Source organism: Erpetoichthys calabaricus, chromosome 13 (genome assembly GCF_900747795.2).
Source record: "Erpetoichthys calabaricus chromosome 13, fErpCal1.3, whole genome shotgun sequence".
Lineage (NCBI taxonomy): Eukaryota > Metazoa > Chordata > Cladistia > Polypteriformes > Polypteridae > Erpetoichthys > Erpetoichthys calabaricus.
Window position 1 is genome coordinate 96,391,435 of NC_041406.2, and position 20,520 is coordinate 96,411,954.

Genomic DNA, 20,520 nt, shown 5'->3' on the forward strand with positions numbered 1-20,520 from the left:
GTGCTGCGTGTCTGTCTGGGTATGAAGTCGACGAGACCGCAAAGCAGCAGCCGTGCTCTAGAGTTCACCATCCTTAACCAGCGTCTGCATCTAGAAAAAGAGGGGCCTCTAGATGCCTAAACCTTGACAGAACCGAGTTGTATCAGTCCATTATCTGCACTTTGGATGGACGCGGTTAGCTGGTTAAACCACTCGGAGGGCAACACATTGTAAAGAGATGACAGCTAATCCAGATAAACCCGCCAGTCAGTCAGGACATAATCTCTAAACAGCCAGACAATAACAGATTCAACTTGATAAACCTGCAGCTTGCAAGGATTACTACTGCTTTAAAGCTGGAATAATGCATATTTACAGGGATGGCAAACTCGTCGTCAAACTACAGCCTCCAGTCACTGCAACAGAATTTCTGCCCACATTCAAAAACAAATTAGAAAAAACAACTACTCCAAAGGCCATGTCCTGTACACGGCAGTCAAAAAAACTACTTTCCAAAAAAAAAAAAACAAATCTGACACATAGCGTTTAACTAAATTATTATTTTTAGCCAAAGTCTTTACAAATCATACACTAAAAGCCTGAATCTAATATCTCAGGCACACACACACACCCCTGACGTAAAGCCATAAAGCAGTCATTTACTCTTGTCGACACACGCCGATGAGTCTCTGCCTCAAGTCTCAACACGGGGCTCGGCCGACTCTATTTATTTAGAACTTTTATGGTTTTTTGGGCAAAGTAACAAACCCCTACGATAAAAGAAAAAGAACAGAAGGATAGGAATAACGGTGTCTTTCCAGCAGACCATTAGAGGACGGATTTGGAATTGTAGTTTGTAGTGGGGGGGTGCTCACCACCCAAAACACCCTAAACTGTGCAGTCCAAATGCCTCTAAAAATATCTTCTAAAGCTTGATAAGGTGTAGGGTGGGTGAACACCGCCACATGTGGAATTTCTGGAATCTGAAACACTTCACTTTATGATCATTTCTACATGTGCTGTTACATTTGTTTGGAATCGAGTCATTATGTTTCCAACTGCACGGCAGAGGCCCCCTCGAGAACTTCAGATTTATTTATCTCCATGTGCAGCTACAGACGCTTGTGGAGGAAGCTGTGCACGTCTGCCGTGGACTTTTATATTTTTTATGATTTGGTGGCTAATATTGGTAAATCTGCACAGAGTTCTGCAGCTGTCCATTGAGCACAGTGCTCTGTGAGATAGGTTGACTAGTGCTAAAGTTATATAAATGTACCCTTTATGCAATATACACTATTATTTAAAAACATGGATTATTATTAGTGGCAGATAATATCATTGTAAATTATGTAACCATTTTGAATTGTTCAGACTGTGTAGAACGGCGAGCAGCTACACAGGAGTGGATGATATATATCGGACTAAATTTAATTAAAGTGAAGTGCCTGGAATTAACTGCAGGGCGGCGCAGTGTTTTGGTGGTTAGCACTTCCACCTCACACCTTCAGGGATTGGGGTTCAGTTCCTAATAGAATATTGACGATAAGATTTCACCAACTAACTACTCAGATGGACTATCAGGAACCCTTTGGGTTATACGTGGTTATAAATCCGTTACGGGCCTAACTAAATAAAGGTTCGTTCTGGGACTTTCATGCAGATGGTTGTTTTGAGATTTAAAAATGGTTCCCCTAATGGAAGAAGAAGCTTTACAGTAGCTGATCTGAACCTGGCTTGCACTCTTAATAATCCTGGTTCTTTAATGGCATTTTACGGTTCTTTATTGGGTTGTGTGGTTCCTCTCAGAGCCATTGCATGACAAAGTACCATTTCATTCTGGGTAGGGTTCTCGCTCCCGGAATATGACGTTGGTTGTTTGTGCTCAAAAAACTTCCTAATATGTAGAGAAAAAAAAATCTGAAATCTTTAATGTATGGTGGGCTACGTAGCAGACCCTAACTGATCAAGAAAACTGTGTTTTTCAAATCACGGCCCACTTGTATTTCACAAATCGGTCACCATCTGTTTGTGGTTCACGGATCCAGATAAATGAAGGTTCCAGACTTTCATGTGGATGGGTCTATTGGAAACCAAAAATGACCCCCAATGGTATCACCCTGAAGAACCACTCTAGTGCCTGGTGGAAACAGGACACCCACCCATCTGCGGGCACCTCAGGCACACACCCACACTAGGCCAGTTTACAGACCCCCCCATGAATGCGACCTGCATGTCTTTGGAGATTTACATTTACATGCTTTTCCAAAGCGACTTACAAAAGAAGTCAACATAATCGAGCAAACGTCAGTCTGGGGGACTGTTTGAGAACAAGTGCTACAGGATGAGAGTACAAGATTGATTGTTACAAGTGAAGAGCTCAGAACAAAATACAAGCGAGTTACACGTTCTTGCTTACAAGAGTGTGGTGTGAGTGAGGACGTGTGTGGGGGTACGCTGGGGTACCCAGTGTTACACTCCTCAAAGCCGTATTGGGTTTCGGGAGTCCATGTAGAGCCCCTGCTTTACAAAGAATCGTTTTCAGTCTTTGCATATCAATTTCGTTTTTTGAACTCTGCGATGGTTCTAATTATGTGGACAAAACAAAAAAACTTTAATGCGTAGTCTTAAAAATGAAGGTGCCAATGGGGGTTCTTCTGAGCTTTGCAGTAGGAGAACCATTTTTGATTTCCAGAAAGAAGGTTCCAAAAAGAACTTTGATTTATTTCGATCTGAAACACATTTAATACATTGCAATGACGAGACGATCACAGATTTGTGACATTCCCATGGGCACTCGCTACACACAATAACATGGGCTATGGTGGGGTTTTACTGCTCTGTAGTGTCCTGTTAGGTAGCCTGTTATTCATTAAAGATGTCTGCATTTGTCTGCATATTAGGAACATTTTTAAAGGCCACAGATCCAATTTAATTTGCAAAGATCCCTTCCTGGAATGAAATGTTTCTCTACGAGGCACCACACAATCCAGTAAAATGTCATTTTGGACCCAGGATTGTTAAAGATTGTAGGCTGCCTAGCAGGACACAAACAGGTGAAGTCAACCTGAACGGCCCCTGAATTACTGTATAAATAAAATAGAAACAACACCCATTGGTAATTCACAAATCTGTTAGCATCATTTGATGGCTATTTATGGAAACTGTAACAGGTCTAAATAAAGTGAGAAGTCAAGCAATTTGACATCTAAAAAGATGACAATATGCAAATGTTCGAGGCATCTCAGGCCAACTTCTTCAGGGAAGAATCAATTACAAACTAACCTGAAGAAGGGGCCTGAGTTGCCTCGAAAGTTTGCATATTGTCATCTTTTTAGTTAGCCAATAAAGGGTGTCATTCAGCTTGACTTCTCACTACACTCATAATGCCTAACATGGTACAACACCCTAGTACTACAGGTCTAAATAAATAAAAGTTCTTTCTGGAACTTTCATGGGGACGGTTCTTTTGAGAACCCCCCTGTGCGATCGCCCTGAAGAATCACTATGTCGCCTTTCTGTTCTTGAATGTGGCTCTATATATAGTAGCTCTTCACAGTTTGACAATGCAATAATAAGGTTCTGAACATAGGAGGACTGAGAAACTGAATGCACGGAGGCTGATCTCGGACTAAACTAAACTATTCCAGTGGATGGGCTTCAGCTCCATTGCTGTCAAACCACAACTAAGCTGCCTACAAACTCATCCATTTTCCAAATCTGCTATATCCTGTGCAGGATCGTAGGCAAGATGGAGGAAACCTATTTCATAAGGTCAAAGTTACAAGGCAGGAATGATCCCTGGATAAGGTGCCAGTCAATCGCATGGTGAACACACAGACGAGGATGTTTTACTGTTGCCAGTCCACCTACCCTCCATGTCTTTGGACGGTAGGAGGACACTCGCATGGACACGGTGAGAACCTCAGCATCCTTCTTGCGAAGCAGCACCATCACTACTGCGTCACCATCCCACCCTTGCACACAACCCCATTATAAAAAAAGTTGGTTCGGAAATGGCATTGTTGTAAGTGAAGTGAGGCTTTGATTATTTTTACTAGCAGGAGTACTTTGATTAGTTTGTCTATGTTTACATAATTTGAGCACAACAAGAACATTCATTATTCATTTCCCAACAAGCTACTTCCAGTATCAGTAATTCAGGAATTTGAAGGAATAAACCAGTCAAGGACTTGTCGTCTGTCCAGACTAAGGCACCCAAACCCACCCTTACTCACAGTAGGCCAACAAACAGCCATTGGGTCACCCAGTCTTTTTATCGACAAGCCATAATGCATTATGGGGGATTGGGGTGGAGCCTGTTCTAGCAGCATCCGGCACAAGGTGAGGACCAGCCGGGAAACAGGGACACCCACCCATCTGTGGGCCCCTCAGGCACACAACCGCACTAGGCCTTGTTTACAGACCCCCATGAATGCAACCCGCATGTCTTTGGAGATTTACATTTATTTGCTTATCCAAAGCAACTCACAAAAGAGGTCAACATAATCGAGGAATCGTCAGTCTGGGGGACTGCTTGAGAACAAGTGTCACAGGATATGAGGGTACAAAATTGATCATTACAATTGAGGAGCTCAGAACAAAATACAAGCGAGTCACACGTTTTTGGCTTACAAATCAGCCTTCAAACGCTTCTTAAACACATTGAGGGAGTCCGAATTTTGAATGGAGGTAAGCAGCTTGTCCCACCAGCTAGGAGCTACACATGAAGACGGTCTGGATTGAGATTTTGACGCAGCCTGGAGGGGATGTGGGGAGGAGAACCCTGCAGGTATGGGGAGAAGCAAGCAACTCCACACGGGGCAGCTTTGAACCCAAGTCGTCGGATTGGTCACACAGCAGTGCCTCCCAAACAACCAGAGCAGAGAGAATTCAAATACTTCTTAAAATGAATGACAGGGTTTCAGACACCGAGATTATAATATGAGTTAAAAAAGGGGACCCAGAAATTTAAAAAATGTGCCTACACTCCTACAAATAAAGGTGCCAAAGTGGCTCTTTAAAGCGATGCCAGAGGAGAACCATTTTGGGCTGCCGAACGAACCTTCTGTTATTTAGATCCATAACAGGCTCCATACATTACCATTAATCTGACAAACACCACTTGCTGTATATAATCACATTAGGTACAGGTTTTCTTGATCTTTTATATCCTGCTAGGTATCCTTCTATATATTTAAAGATTTCTCTTTTGCCCACGTTTTAGGAAAAGCCCAAAGAACCAACGTGATAAGCAAAGAATCCGTCCCAAAATGAAATGATTATTTATCTAACAATGGTTGTAAGTAGGAATCGCACAATCCAGTAAAATAACATTTCAGAACCATTATTTTTACGAGACTATCATTTTTTTATTGTCACAAATAAGTTTGAACTTCCGTTACTTTTTTCCTATTGTATGCAATGCTTAATGGAAATTTTAAGGGTTTTTTTTTCTTTCTTTTTTTTGCGCAAAATATTATACGCAGCGATTAAACGACGCCAAACGACTACACCCAATGAATGTCGCACCCACATTTCGGCCCCGTTTCAAGCAAAAACACTTCATGGAAAAGAGAACAAGCATCCCATAAAGTAACTCCTAAGTGAAAAAAAAAACACAAGCACAGATTTAGATTTCATTTTTTAAGCTGTCATATTTATCACAAATTTGGAATATGCAACTGCGACAGTCCGTGTATGCGGGCGAGGCGCGAATGAAGCACAGAGCAAGAGAAATAAATCCAACTTCCAAAATTACAGCAAAAAATAAATAAAAAGGTGGTCAAAACCGAAACAGAACGAGACCCCCGGGGTCTTTCAGGCACATCACTTGGTCGGCCTTTAAAACCTGTGGAACCTATCCGAGCATCGTTATTTGTGGATGTCACCGGATTGAAGAGATCATCTCCAAGGCAAAACAGGAATGCGGTGTGTCTGCCCGGGTGGCTGTGTGCTTTGTGCAGAGAAAAACAAGAGAAAAGGACGGGGCGACAAATGAACGAAACACATTCCCCAAAATCGGACAGTCCGCTGACTCCTACTGCTACTCCAAGGATCTTGATCCCTCCAACAAGCTCTCCATTTAGATTCTTATGTCTCTTGAGCAATACAAGGAGTGAAAGCCAGTGCCAGAATCCAGCAAACAAGCTGAAAGGCACCTAAAAAAAATAAATTAATGTCTATAATCCTCACTGGAACTCATAAAGCTATTCCCTTTGAAGCAAGTCCAGGGGCTTTGCTTATTACAGTTTGAAGGATTCCCTGGTGGAAATCAAATCCTATAGCGCTCCGTTAACATCATAAAAGATTCGTCGGGTACGGAAAAAATAATTCCGGGTGGGACAGATTGTAAAACATAAGATTTCGTTTGGATTTTCAAAATGAGCCCTATAAGATTCAACTAAATTCCTAAAATAAAAAATGCAGTGTATTATTGAATGTTATAAACACGGGCATCTAATTACGCTGCGGCGCTCACTGCCCTACTATACATCTCATTTTTAATTCAACTAAATTCAGTAGCATGCTGTTTAAAGTACACTTACAACTAACAGTCGCCGCGCCGTAATCCTAAATAATGTTAAAATGTAATATTTAGCAGTTTCTTATGCGTGTATCCATTACACGGCGGTGCTGAGCCGGCAGCAACAACTGAACGCATGGCCAGACCCAGCCCTGCCCGGGACGCCAGATCACATATCCCACAGCTGGAAGATCTGCAGCCATTAATCAAGCGGACAGAATGTGTTTGGTGCAAACTGGAGGAAGAAGAGCCCACGTAAAGGGCATCCACAGTCACTCAGGGAGCCCCCAGGTCGGGAATCAAACAAGACTTAATCGTAGCCCAAGTTAAATTTAATATTGCATTGTGTGTAATTCACCAATCTGTTTTACTCTCAGCCTTCCAAGCATAATCAAGTGAAACCATTCATGTTTCGAATCGCTTTAGCCTTGACTACACTTTAAGAATGCTGTGGACGTTTTCAAATACATAAAAAGTGTACACAAAACGTGAGGGCATTGGCACAACTCGGTACTAAAGTGCGCGCTATAATGCAAAAAAAAAAAAAAATGCCGCACAGCTTCCCGCACCCTAATCTAAGATGACTGTGCCTCCTGCCTCAAAAGTCCCATCCTGAACAGAAAAAAAAAAAAAAAAACGTTAAACAGATGATGTTGCAGTGTCTGGAATCCGATTGGCTATTGATGACATCACCGCAACGGCAAACTGGTCGAATCTTTAATGGGGATGGGTGGGCGGTCGAATGGGGGGCTACATACCCGCTGTTCTAACTGCAACAAATTCACTTGGGAAATCTAACGGCAACCAATCCCCACTGTGTAACTGGCGTTAACAGCCCACCAGCCCCCTATTTCCACCGCGTCACTGCGGGGCTCCATAAGACCACGGACACTGACGCTGTCCAGCTCCGGCACTGCTGAACCTGCCGGTGTGCTTTCTTTTTAACAAGTGAAGCTTATAAAGTGGCAATGCGCACCAAAATATTCGAAAAGCGTTGGCTTTCTGCACAATCCAGCTTTACACAGGTGGCATGTGTGGTGTGTCCAGCCATGTTTGGAAAAAGAACAGCAAATGGTTAACCAGGGCTCGCTTAAGCGAAACAACGCGAATGCCACGATTTTACTGAATGAAGTCCTAGCAAGTGCGGGAGGCGTCAGTTACATCACGGCTACGGGGCTGAACACCGACAGTGAGCAGTCTGCACATTTATTTGTTTCTGCTTTACGCGAGGCTTCAGCAAAGGAAGTGCAGAGATCTCGACCGAGGATGGCAGAATCCATTATGTAATACTGCATATTCATATGACATAAACACCTACCTAACGTGAACAAGTAAACGATCCAAAGCAGAAAATCAACATCCCAGAGCTTGATTATTATCAACACGTTCAGACTTAAAAAGGAAGAGGCTGTAATCCAATGGAACATCAGGCGTTTCCATAAATTGTATTCCTGTTTCTTGTGACCAGTGAGAAGAAGACCGCTTTGAATCCATCCATGTCCTGCGTCCACGCAGCAAGCAGGTCATAAAATAGGCATCACTTTCCATAAATCCGTCAAGCTTAAAGTGTGTTCCAGCGTAGAATGAGTGGAATATCCACTTTTTGAAACGTGATTGACCACCTGTACAAGAAATAATAAGAAACCAGATCACTATAGATAGATAGATAGATAGATAGATAGATAGATAGATAGATAGATAGATAGATAGATAGATAGATAGATAGATAGATAGATAGATAGATAGATAGATAGATAGATATCACAGTTGAGTAGGATCTTATAACCCGGCGCACAATGTAGGCGATTCTTTACAGCCCATCACGCTGTGCACTGCACGCACTTCCCGAGAACGGAGCCAGTTTCTCGGTATCCCACGCCGACAGTTATTAGTCACTAGAGGTTACTTCCTGTGATTTATAATGCATTTTCAAGAATCCCCGTTAAGCGGGAGGAATGATTTAAGCCCCAGTCCTTTTTATTTATATCCTTATGTGTGTGTTCAGATTCCAATCGCAATGCAATCTTTTTACCCATCTACATCTTGTTATGATCCTGTGTCGCAGGAAGTTAGGAATCAACCCGATCGGGACGTTATTCCATCATGGGACGCACAAACGTCAGATTTTTTTTTTTTTGTTGTTCTTTGGTAAAATAAACAGGGGTTTCCATTCGATCATGTGAACACAGAAACACTAAGGCATCCAGGACATAAATGGAGCCAGGGTTCAAGCCCAAAGTGCTGAGCATGCTACGTTCTGCCACATGTTGCGCATTTATTCGCGGCCGCTATTGCTGCACCTAAATCGAAGGTATTGTTTTCGCCTGATGCTTTCATCATTCGTGAATAGTACCAATTCCATAAGCACAGACGTACCGTATCATGTGTATTTATACTAATGCTACCAGAAAGGCCCTGGCGAGAAAGCAAGTAAAGAAGACAAAAAGTTTATTCGATAAGTGATGTAACATACCGCCAAGCCTCTCAATCTTTCATGAGCTGATCGTACAGTAGTTGCTCGACAGACTTCCACGAATATTCAATCCTAAAAGACAACCCTTGGTTCATCAACCCCGCCCCCCCCCCCCCCCCCCCCCCCCCAACAAAAATATGCAGTAAGTTTACGAGATCAACTGGAATTCTATATTCATTAAATATTCACTCCATTCGATTAATTTGTACAACTTAAAACTTTACTCGAATGATCGAGGGTATCTTTCGTTTTTTTCCCCGTCTAAACTCTTAGGGAATCCTGAAATAAGAGTAAGCAGCCTCACACACACATAAAACAAAGAGCCGTCTGAGTCCCCTCTTTGTTGTCTGTAAAGGAATTGGTCTAACAATTGTACAGTATCAATGGGGAGAAAAATCCCACAAGAATATTTTTATTATTTGTAATATATAATAAATACAGTAAAAAAAAACTTTACTAACCAATACTAAAAATTACTTTGGTTGGATTCTCTTGAACTTTTGCAGCACACATGCTCTCAAGTACTAAAGCCGGTTTAATACCTAGAATCCCTCCGTGTGATAGATATACATATTTATTTTATTTTATTTTTTAAACGGATGTGCACTTTACTCGTCAGTTTGCAGCAGAGAACAAAGACACCGTGCGGCGGTCGCAAGACCGACAATAAAAGCCTGGATCTGCGCTCCCTACCTGTTGCACGGACATTTAACTCTCTGCAGATGAACTTCTCGTTGTGATCTTCTTTTCACGATCTCTGCTGTAAGTAAACTTCTCTTAACCCATCAATTCTAGTCGGCGCTTGCTAATACGAAACTTTTCGTTTAAGTTGTTAAAAACACTTCAAAGTTGCATCGATCTTTCCTTTGTCTCCGCAATTGTTTACGAGTCGAACGCGTTTTAAGAACAGGCTCGTAAAAATTAAAAAGACTACAACTTTAATTTGCAGCTATGCGTTTTTGTTGAGAATCTATTAAATCTCTCTGATCCATCAACGCGCATACTTTTAAGATCATACTGAATTGTAAGCACAATACTAAATAAATGTGTTCTTACCAAAAATGAGAAGGGCGGTTACCCTGCTCCGACCCTGTACAAGTTGCCGGAGTTTCCGTGAGGATGGCCGAGGTCTCCTGATCTCCCTTTCAAAGCTCGTTGCAGAACAAAGGGACTCTCCTCTCCGCTTTGTCCTCAACTTTGCCAGAACTGTGGCGCAGCAACTCCTGCTTTCCGCAAGTTTTCCAACCCCACGAGTCTGCAAACTTCTTCCTATTTAGTGACAGCCAAGCCCGGGTGCGGCGTCCTGCATCACGTCCGAGCCATTTGTACGGAACATTCGCATGCTTTTTGCTACTTCACCAAACTGACAGATACTAAGTTAGCGGAATGTTTTTGGCTGTGCTGCTGGATCCCTTTGTCTGCACGTGTGAAGGGGGCTCTGACCGCGCCTTGTTCATTTCAGCAGCGGGTCCCGCCCTCGAAATGCAACTAAACAACAACAAAGGGAAAGAAAGGGAGCAGCAACTCCTAGGATCTCCGCGAGTGTCGGTGCGCGCAGCACAAAGACCCAGCGGCGAACGCGCCGTTTCACGCGAGGCTCTTCTCTTGGGTTTCGTTTATGCTACGGACTCTTTCTTTCTTTCTTTCTTCTTTCTTTCTTTCTTTCTTTCTTTCTTTCTTTCTTTCTTTCTTCTTTCTTTCTTAGTAGTTACAAAAATATCTATACCAGAAAAAGCGGGTCTATATGGACGAATGAATGAACGAAAACTAAAATCCCCCTTCCTCAGTGGTCTTTCGTGAAAAGCGCCAGCACGTCCTCTATCTCTGTCCAGTTGCAAGGTTCTTCTGAACTTTCAGAAAAGTTTAAGTACGGCCGCATAAACGTGGCAAAGCAGCAAATACTCTTTGGCAATCAATGAATTTCACAGGCGATAGTGGCAGCTTTATAATCCACATGATGTCAGAAAGTACTGTTTTTTTTCGCTGTTATCGACAAAAGATTCATTGATGAAGTTAGCAGAAAACTTTAAAAGGCTCAGGCTTTCCAACCCAGCTAAAAAGTCCCTGGATGTTAACTTTCTTACTTGTTTAGTGGGCTATTGATTGGGTTGGGGAGTAGAAAAATGTACTGAACAAGTGATCTGTGAGCTAAAGGTGTGGAAAACAACAAGGAATTTAGTGAGGACCAGAAGGCACTAGCCCACCCTTTTTCATAAATCGTTTGATTGATTTTCCTAGTAAAGCAAATACACACTGGTTGAATACTGGGACAGGCAAGTCCTCAAACTAAAGGGATGGTTTTAAGAGTAAGAACTGGTTTCTGAATAAGTAGATGGCCACGATGTAAACCCACAAGCTCTTAAAAATTACTGTAAGGCGCTCCTAACAGGATTATCTAAGAAAGAAATTATTGGGTGCAGTTAGTTCAGAATGCCACAACAAGAATCTCAAACAGAAAAAGAAAAATTGAGCACATCTCACCAGGCTCAGCATCCTTGCACTGGTTACAGTGTCCTTTAGAACTGACCTTTAAAATATTACTGATGGTACATAAAGCTTTAATAATCGGAGTCCTTCCTGTATTTTTGGAGTGCCTGCCCCTCTTCCATTCCAAGTCATAACTAAGGTGGTCTGTTTATTATTTCAAGAGACAAGCATAAAAGAAGCGGTGAGGCGGTCTTTTGCTGTTACTCATCAAAAATCTGGAAAACTTTACCAATAGAGTTAGACCAGGCTAATGCAGTGGAACATTAAAAAAACTCTAAAAAACAACTTATTAATTAATTTATTTGTTTGTTTGTTTATTTGTTCATTTGCTTTCTGCCCTCCCCCACCATAACCTATCATCTATAGGGGAGAAGCAAAAGCTTTAGATTTCAAAAAAGTTTCAATCTCCGCTTTTCAACGGATCTTGACGTTTTAGGGTCCCCGATATCAAAAACATTGATATCTCGATGATGGGTGTGTGTCTGTCTGTGTGTCAGTCTGAGGAGGATCTAGAGCTAAAACTGCTGGACGGAAAAATATCAAACTCGAAACGTAAGCCTGTTATGAGATGATGGTGTGCTAATTAGTTTTTGAGCTAAATCGTGCAAGAGAAGGAGACACTCTAGAGCAGGGGTCCCCAACCCCCAGTCCGCGGCCCACTACCGGGCCGCAGCCATCTGACAGCCGGGCCGCGAGAGAACTGCCAGCAACGGAGACTCACTCAGACTTTTCAGAACGCTTGGCGGGCGGGGATTTGCAGCGGTGCAGAGAGAGGAGAGAGACCGAGTTGAGAGAGTATTACAACACAGTATTTTTATGGTCCCGACAGTTTCCCCATATGACACGAGTCTATAGAAATTGCGTTACTACGAAGTACACTCAGCAGATGCTTTCATTACAATGAAGTGACCTTGAAATGCTTGAACGAATCATCCACAGAGCAGTTAGATCTGTGGTCGCAGCTCAGTTGTGCACGTTTGCACAATGATCCCCAAACAGAAACATTGTAAAAAAATCTCTTTCTTCGAACTTTCCTCGTACTGTTTTTTTTTTTTTTTTGCTGTTTTTGTTGTCTGTGGTTTTCATTGATTCCTTTTGCTTATTGCTTGTCAACATTTGAAAAACATCCATTGGAATTTAACTCATTGTCACCCTCCTATAGAAACGGCCGACACGAAAAAAAGATAGCAGTGTTAATGTTTGTGATGTGCAATCTGTAGGAATGGCAAATGCAAAGCATATGTCTTTGTTATATGCAAAAAAAGAAGAAAAATCTTGGGTTGCAAACGTATGCGAACTGCTTAATAACTTAATAATAATAGAAATGTTATGTAAATTGTGTATAAAACTGACACACAAAACCGGTCCGTGGAAAAATTTGCATCTAATAAAGTGGTCCTTGCTGTCAAAAAGGTTGGGGACCACTGCTCTAGAGGAACCCTCAAATACTGTAATTCTGCAATTAATTATGAATTCTTCTTATCAAGACCTATCATAATGACCGATTTTATGATCAGAAAGGTCAGCATCAGAGCGGTAAATAATTACTGAAATGTTATAGAATAATTTGGGTAACTTGGTTCCTAGGATGCAAAGCCTACTGACGCTCACGTCCAAATTTCTGTATCTACATTTCAGTTCTACTCCTAATAGACTATATATATGCATATAATTACCGTATATACTCGTGTATAAGTCGGGTCTTGAAACCCAAAAAATCAATCATAAAATCAGACCCCGACTTATACGCCTGTTCAAAAATGCAACACTTAATTTTTTTTTCATCTTCTTGCTTCCTCCAATCTCTCATCAGTTTCTCAGGCACATCGAATTTTGTTGCAACAGCGCAGTTACCAATTTCTTTCACCATTTCAACGACTGATTTTTAATTTAAAATCAGCTTCATATTTTCTCCTGATCGAACATTTCATCGTAGATAATGGATGCTCTTATGATAAACGTGTATGAGGGTGTGAGATACAAAAAATCACAAATCAGTGCAAACGTCGCTTCGGAATAGTTCAGGTATTACTGTGTGGTCACATAGGCACAATACATAGAAAAAAAAGGCAGTGTACTCCCCCCGTGGTTACTCTCTCAGGTGGGCGTTAGCATATCGTAATCTATTGGACCAATAGCGTGAGTTTCCCACATTCAAATTATACAACCGACATTATAAAATCCCAGAAATTTTACGGTAAAATCAAGCCCTGACTTATCCGTGGGAGAACTTAAACGCGAGTATAAACAGTATATGGATTAACAGTCTCCACTTTTCTCTGCTTTCTTTTGTGGTTTTGCTGTGGTGGAATTTGGCATCATCACCAACTGATCAAAGTCCTATGCAGCCACCCCTGATGCTCAAATGAAGGAGCGTACCTCAGCTGACCATGAGGCCGACTGCACCCAATCCTTTGAGCAATGACTTAGGAACATTTACGTGAGGCAGAATGCCCAATCGGGGCTGTCAGTCTTTTCGCATTGAACCCCTGCAGATTTTTTTTTTTTATTTTATTTTATAATAATAATTCTTTGCATTTATATAGTGCTTTTCTCACTACTCAAAGCACTCAGCAATTGCAGGTTAAGGGCCCAACAGAGCAGAGTCCCTATTGGCATTTACAGGATTCGAACCGGCAACCTTCCTATTGCCAGTGCAGATCCCTAGCCTCAGAGCCACCAACCTATATACAATATAAGGACGCTACTAATTATATACAGTATCTCTGTTATGAAAGCCTTGTGTTGATTCATTTTTTATTCATTGGTATATTTATTCATTATTATTTTCACTTAATTTAATTTGTTTTTCTTTTCTTGTAACTAATTCTTTGACATCTTGTAAAGCACTTTGAGCTACATCCCCCTGTATGAAAATGTGCTACAGAAATAAATGTTGTTGTTGTGATGCAGGAGTTAAATTGGTGAGAATGAGCTAATTCCACGCAGGCAAGGCTGGCCGTGCCATTTAAGAAAACTAAGTGGCAAAATCCATGAGGGAGAGGCGGCATTTGTTTAAACATTACAAATACTCAACGCAAAACCAAGGAGGACCACCCACTCTTCACCATAATACACATTGTGGCCGGCAGCAGGGAAGCAGTTGGAAGCAGGGAGAAATGTTGGAGTATCATCCCAGTTTTTACGTTTAATTTTACCAGAATTAAAAGGCATAAATAGGTGTTTAAGTGTATAACAGCAAAGACACCAACTTAAGGTGAGTCTTGCAGGCTTTCTTGCTCCCTGCTCTGACTCTCTCTGGTACACATCTCTGGCTCTTAGCTGACTCAGGTCTGCTTAAAGACGCCTCCTTTCCATGCTGCCAGTTTATAAGGCGGATTGGCTGGAAGGGGCGAGGCTTGTTCCAAAAGCCACAGGCTTTAGTGCACTCACTGGGTGTCTTCTCTAGGTCACCACTAGTAACAGCGCCCCCTCTCGTCCTGGACTGGTATTGCCTGTCTGGATACTCCCAGATGTGCATGCGTGACAACATACAGTTAGGTCAATAAATATTTGGACAGAGACAACTTTTTTCTAATTTTGGTTTCTGTACATTACCACAATGAATTTTAAATGAAACAACTCAAGATGCAGTTGAAGTGCAGACTTTCAGCTTTAATTCAGAGGGGGTGAACAAAACGATTGCATAAAAATGTGAGGCAACTAAAGTATTTTTTTAACACAATCCTTTCATTTCAGGAGCTCAAAAGTAATTGGACAATTGACTCAAAGGCTATTTCATGGGCAGGTGTGGACAAGTCCGTCGTTATGTCATTATCAATTAAGCAGATAAAAGGCCTGCAGTTGATTTGAGGTGTGGTGCATGCATGTGGAAGATTTTGCTGTGAACAGACAACATGCGGTCAAAGGAGCTCTCCATGCAGGTGAAAGAAGCCATCCTTAAGCTGCGAAAACAGAAAAAACCCACCCGAGAAATTGCTCCAATATTACGAGTGGCAAAATCTACAGTTTGGTACATCCTGAGAAAGAAAGCAAGCACTGGTGAACTCAGCAACGCAAAAAGACCTGGACATCCACGGAAGACAACAGTGGTGGATGATCGCAGAATCATTTCCATGGTGAAGAGAAACCACTTCATAACAGCCACCCAAGTGAACAACACTCTCCAGGGGGTAGGTGTATCGATATCCAAGTCTACCATAAAGAGAAGACTGCATGAAAGTAAATACAGAGGGTGCACTGCAAGGTGCAAGCTACTCATAAGCCTCAAGAATAGAAAGGCTAGATTGGACTTTGCTAAAGAACATCTAAAAAAGCCAGCACAGTTCTGGAAAAACATTCTTTGGACAGATGAAACCAAGATCAACCTCTACCAGAATGATGGCAAGAAAAAAGTATGGAGAAGGCGTGGAACAGCTCATTATCCAAAGCATCCCACATCATCTGTAAAACACGGTGGAGGCAGTGTGATGGCTTGGGCGTGTGTGGCTGCCAGTGGCACTGGGACACTAGTGTTTATTGATGATGTGACACAGGACTGAAGCAGCCGAATGAATTCTGAGGTGGTCAGAGACATACTGTCTGCTCAATCCAGCTAAATGCAGTCAAATTGATTGGGCGGCGTTTCATGATACAGATGGACAATGACCCAAAACATACAGCCAAAGCAAACCCAGGAGTTTATTAAAGCAAAGAAGTGGAAAATTCTTGAATGGCCAAGTCAGTCACCTGATCTTAACCCAATTGAGCAGGCATTTCACTTGTTGAAGACTAAACTTCAGACAGAAAGGCCCACAACAAACAGCAACTGAAAGCCGCTGCAGTAAAGGCCCTGGCAGAGCATTAAAAAGGAGGAAACCCAGCATCTGGTGATGTCCAGGAGTTCAAGACTTCAGGCTGTCATTGCCAGCAAAGGGTTTTCAACCAAGTATTAGAAATGAACATTTGATTTCCAGTTATTTAATTTGTCCAATTACTTTTGAGCCCCCTGAAATGAAAGGACTGTGTTCAAAAAATGCTTTAGTTGCCTCACATTTTTATGCAATCGTTTTGTTCACCCCACTGAAGTAAAGCTGAAAGTCTGCACTTCAACTGCATCTGAGTTGTTTCATTTTAAAATTCATTGTGGTAATGTACAGAACCAAAATTAGAAAAAAGTTTGTCTCTGTCCAAATATTTATGGTCCTAACTGTATATCAGCATGCTTGAAAAACCCTATATCGCTGATGTATTATATGTATAACAATGCTCTCAAAATTCTAAGGCCACCCCAGACTTGATTAAGAAATTTTGCATAATTTAAACCCAAAAACAGAGTAGCAGCAATTATTTCTTTCCACTTCAAGCATGGGTTTAATTTTTGTCATAGTACAGATTCCCTTTCAGCAATTTTGTTCTTTGTCATATTTTCATCCCTCTTTCAACATTGGTTTGATGAAGATTTTGAATGCACGTTTTACTTTTTTTGCAAGCAGAGTGCATTGCCATTATAGGAACACTTTTTAGAAAGATCTTTCACACGTCTGTTATGAATCCTAACAATATTTAAGGAACAAAAATACACCAAGGCCGCAATTCTGCCTAATAACTGAACTGGTCATCATAAGCATTACAACCTTGGCATTTCTCAATTTGCATATTTAATTCTATATACTCTATAAGGATATATACAGTATGAGGTTTGGGGGAGCCATTTATAGCTTCTACTAAGGTACTTGAGTCGGACCTGAACACAATTACTGAAAACTAAACCCAGGTCCTCAGAGCAGAGAAGGAGCATCATTTTGGATATCATCTAGTTATTACCCAAAGACACACAAAGTAATTTATAATATCCTTGGAGATAGTTACTCACTGGTGTTACATCTTCATGGATATACTGTGGACATTTTAATTGATTTTTTTGTATAAAAATGATTTCAAAATGGTCTTTTACCAGGCAGAGACGTGAGCAAGCAACACCTTTTTTAGCACAAGGGTATCATGACATTTGCACTCTTTTTTTATTTAATTGACAGCACTTGAAAATTCTTGGCTTACGTCAAGAGTATGCTATGAAATATGCTTTAGTGACTGAGTCACCACAGTCTGAGAAGTTGTGAGCTCAAATTGAATATTATTCTAGTTCCTAGTGGTAATGAATAAACCTGGAGTGGTACCAGTACAACAGACTTTACTGCCTGCCAGGCCTTCAGAGTTCTGCTATGAGTCAGCCTTTAATGCCAACGTTTTCGATGGTCAATAGATTTTTGCAACATGACTCCGTCTGTTTCTAGGACTGGAAGTACTGCCTATGTGCTGAGAATTTTTTTCATATTATGTTTGAATTTATCTTCCACAAGCTCTAGCGTTCTTATCTTCCTAATATTGCTTACAGCTTTCTAGATTTTGGTATCAGCAAAAAGCACCAAGCAAAATTTATTCGTTTTAATTGTTGAATCCTATTTGACGCACTGCTGTTGCTAGCTTAAAGAATTTAGGCATAAAGTGTCAAGCTTTTACATTTTCCATAAAAATGTGTGGTTTGATTTAAAATGCACCAATGCTGTGGGCATTCAATAGAGAGCTTTATACTGTAGAATTTTGTGTGATAACTAGTGATGGGTGAGTTTGGCAAAATCAAGTAAATGTTTAGAAACTTTGCCGAATTGCGTGAAATGTATTGAAGTCAATAGGGAGGAGGAACGAGACTTGCTTTGAGTGGATTTTAATGAACTACTCTTTAACATTACCAATCAAAAGTATTAGAACACCTCAGTGTTTTCAGTTTTTACAGAATGCACGTGGTTTAATGTTTCATGAAATCAAGGCGTAGAACAAATAAACAATGGGAAATTAAAAAACATATGACACGGAATCATTAAATGAACAAAATTGTATTGAAAGTTTTGATTCATCAAAGTAGCCTGCACCTTTTGCTGATATAACAGCCAAACTGTGGTGGACCCTTTTGAATCAGAATGCCAGTCACTCTGGGCAAGTCACCCCCAGCACCTTCACATTCACTCCTCCATGTTTGACAGTTGGTGCTCACTCACTGAGGAACCATCCTGTCCACCATCTCAATGGCGTACAAAACACCCTGCATGATGAACCGAAGATTTCAAATTTGGATTCCTCGGTCCATAAGACTTTCTCCCAGTCTGCAGTAGTCTATGGCTGGCATTTCAAGGCTCTGTTTTGTCCTTTAAGGAATGGCTTTCTTACTGCTACTCGCCTGTCAAACCTGAAGCACAAAGTCTCCTCTTCACAGTACAAACTGACATTTGCTTTAATCGAACTGCACTGTTGAGCAGTGTTTGAAGCTGTTGTGCTGCAAGGCGCCATCATGCAAGTAGATGACCCTCAGAAACTTGTCTTCTGATTGGCTTGTGACTTTCTCTCTGCTAGAGATCTCTTCCTATCAGAGTTTCTTCCAGTTTCCAATTGCCTTTGGATTGTGTAGGACACCACTGGACTCACTAACACTCTAAATGAAAGGTCAACATTTCTAGGGTAATAATGCTCGGTCTCATTTCACTTGTTAAATACAGTTTTCTTGCCATTATGACTGGAATATGAGTCGTACTTCAGAGGGTGTAGTAACACAATCTGTTCTAACTCTGCTTTAAGACAGACAGAGGGGTTTTAAGTAATCAACAAAAGTTGGGACACCTGTGCAAATTGTTTTGCTTCAACTTGCAAGGCTTAACTTTTTTTAATTGCTGCTGAACATCGGTAGATTGTAACCTATTAGTTGTTCCCTGAAGAAGTCCCATTTTGTAATATTCTAATATTTCCCTTCTTTCAGTTTTTGCTAACTTAAACTTTACATTTAAACCTCTGACAGTTTACTGCTTATCTTTTCACCAATTTAGAAGAAAAACTGTGTTCTAAAACTTTTCATGGGTTGTATAAGTGTCCCAGAGGGCTAAGAAAAAGTCTGCCAACTATGCTGAACCAATTATGGCAGCCAAATATGTAATCTGAGCTGTGAGACAGTAGTGCTAACCAACAAAACATGCAGACAAAGGGGGAAAACCACAAAAAAAAATACAAAAAATTACAACAAACTAGCAATATGTAAATCAAACATAGATCTTTGCACTCACGGAGTTTCACTTTTGGGGTACACATTTGCTGTGCCACAAAGCAGTGCAGTTGGAGAGGCTCGTTTCATTGTTTGACGTGGCTCCATGCGCAGCTTGAATGTCTCTTTTCTTCCAGTTTATCTGTGCAGATACTTTCATCAAGAAGAAGAAATACCATTTAAATAGCAATAAATTATTTTGTTTTTTTATGTTTGTATCGTGTCCTATGTTTTCTGATAAGGGGAAGGGTAGGGCTCCTTTAAGGTTTGTTTTGGGATTGTAGCTGGGCACATGCGTTTTGCATGCTTAATTAGCCATGCGGTGCTGCGCTTCCAGCTCACACGTTATATACCCAGTGGCAGTACTCGCAATAGTTTCATTATGGTCATCTAATGTACCCCTCCAATGAAAATACTGTACTGCAAGTTTTTTTGTTTATTTTTTAAATGTATGCAGAATGGAAATGAGGGGGTTGAAATGGCTGTGAGTGGAGGAGCAGGGTTTCCCTTTGGTGAAATGAGTGCGAATAGAGATGGGGGAAAATATTATTTTGCGCAGTACTGTCAAGTGTGTGTTTTTTTTTTTCTCATGTGCTTGTGACCCTGCGATGGACATCAGCAATGATCTTACAGTAAGCTGAAAGTTCTGCAGATGGCTTCTACGACTCTGGGATGTCACGATAGACTTGTAAAGCATCATGGAACACTTGAAAATAAATGTTCGCCTAAACCAGCCACACTGCAAACACTATTAGTAATCAACTAAATATTATTTAATTCCTTTATTTAATTAATGGCACAAGAAAGTCACCAGAATCCTGATTTCTTCTTCAATGTTTAATTTGGGGTCTCAACACAGCCTTAATTGCAGTTTCATTTAATGTATTATTATTATTATTATTATTGTGTATACTGTATCACTGATTGTTTTTTGCTCTTTTGTATGTCATATTTTGAATATGATTTTGTTTATTAATGATCTTGTATGCATGTATTATATTTATTTTTGTACTAATGTATTTGGATATT

The 20,520-nt window shown here is 40.9% G+C and overlaps 1 long non-coding RNA gene across 1 annotated transcript in view; it reads right to left on the reverse strand.

Moving 5' to 3' along the window:
• The window catches only part of LOC114663510 (uncharacterized), a 162,501-nt gene extending 151,922 nt beyond the window's left edge, over positions 1-10,579 (reverse strand). The window contains exons 1-2 of the long non-coding RNA XR_003718135.2: positions 10,032-10,579; positions 7,821-8,124 (exon numbers count right to left, since the gene is read on the reverse strand). This is a non-coding gene — a long non-coding RNA (uncharacterized LOC114663510). The remainder of the gene's footprint in view (positions 1-7,820; positions 8,125-10,031) is intronic.
• Positions 10,580-20,520: the final 9,941 nt, after the last annotated feature.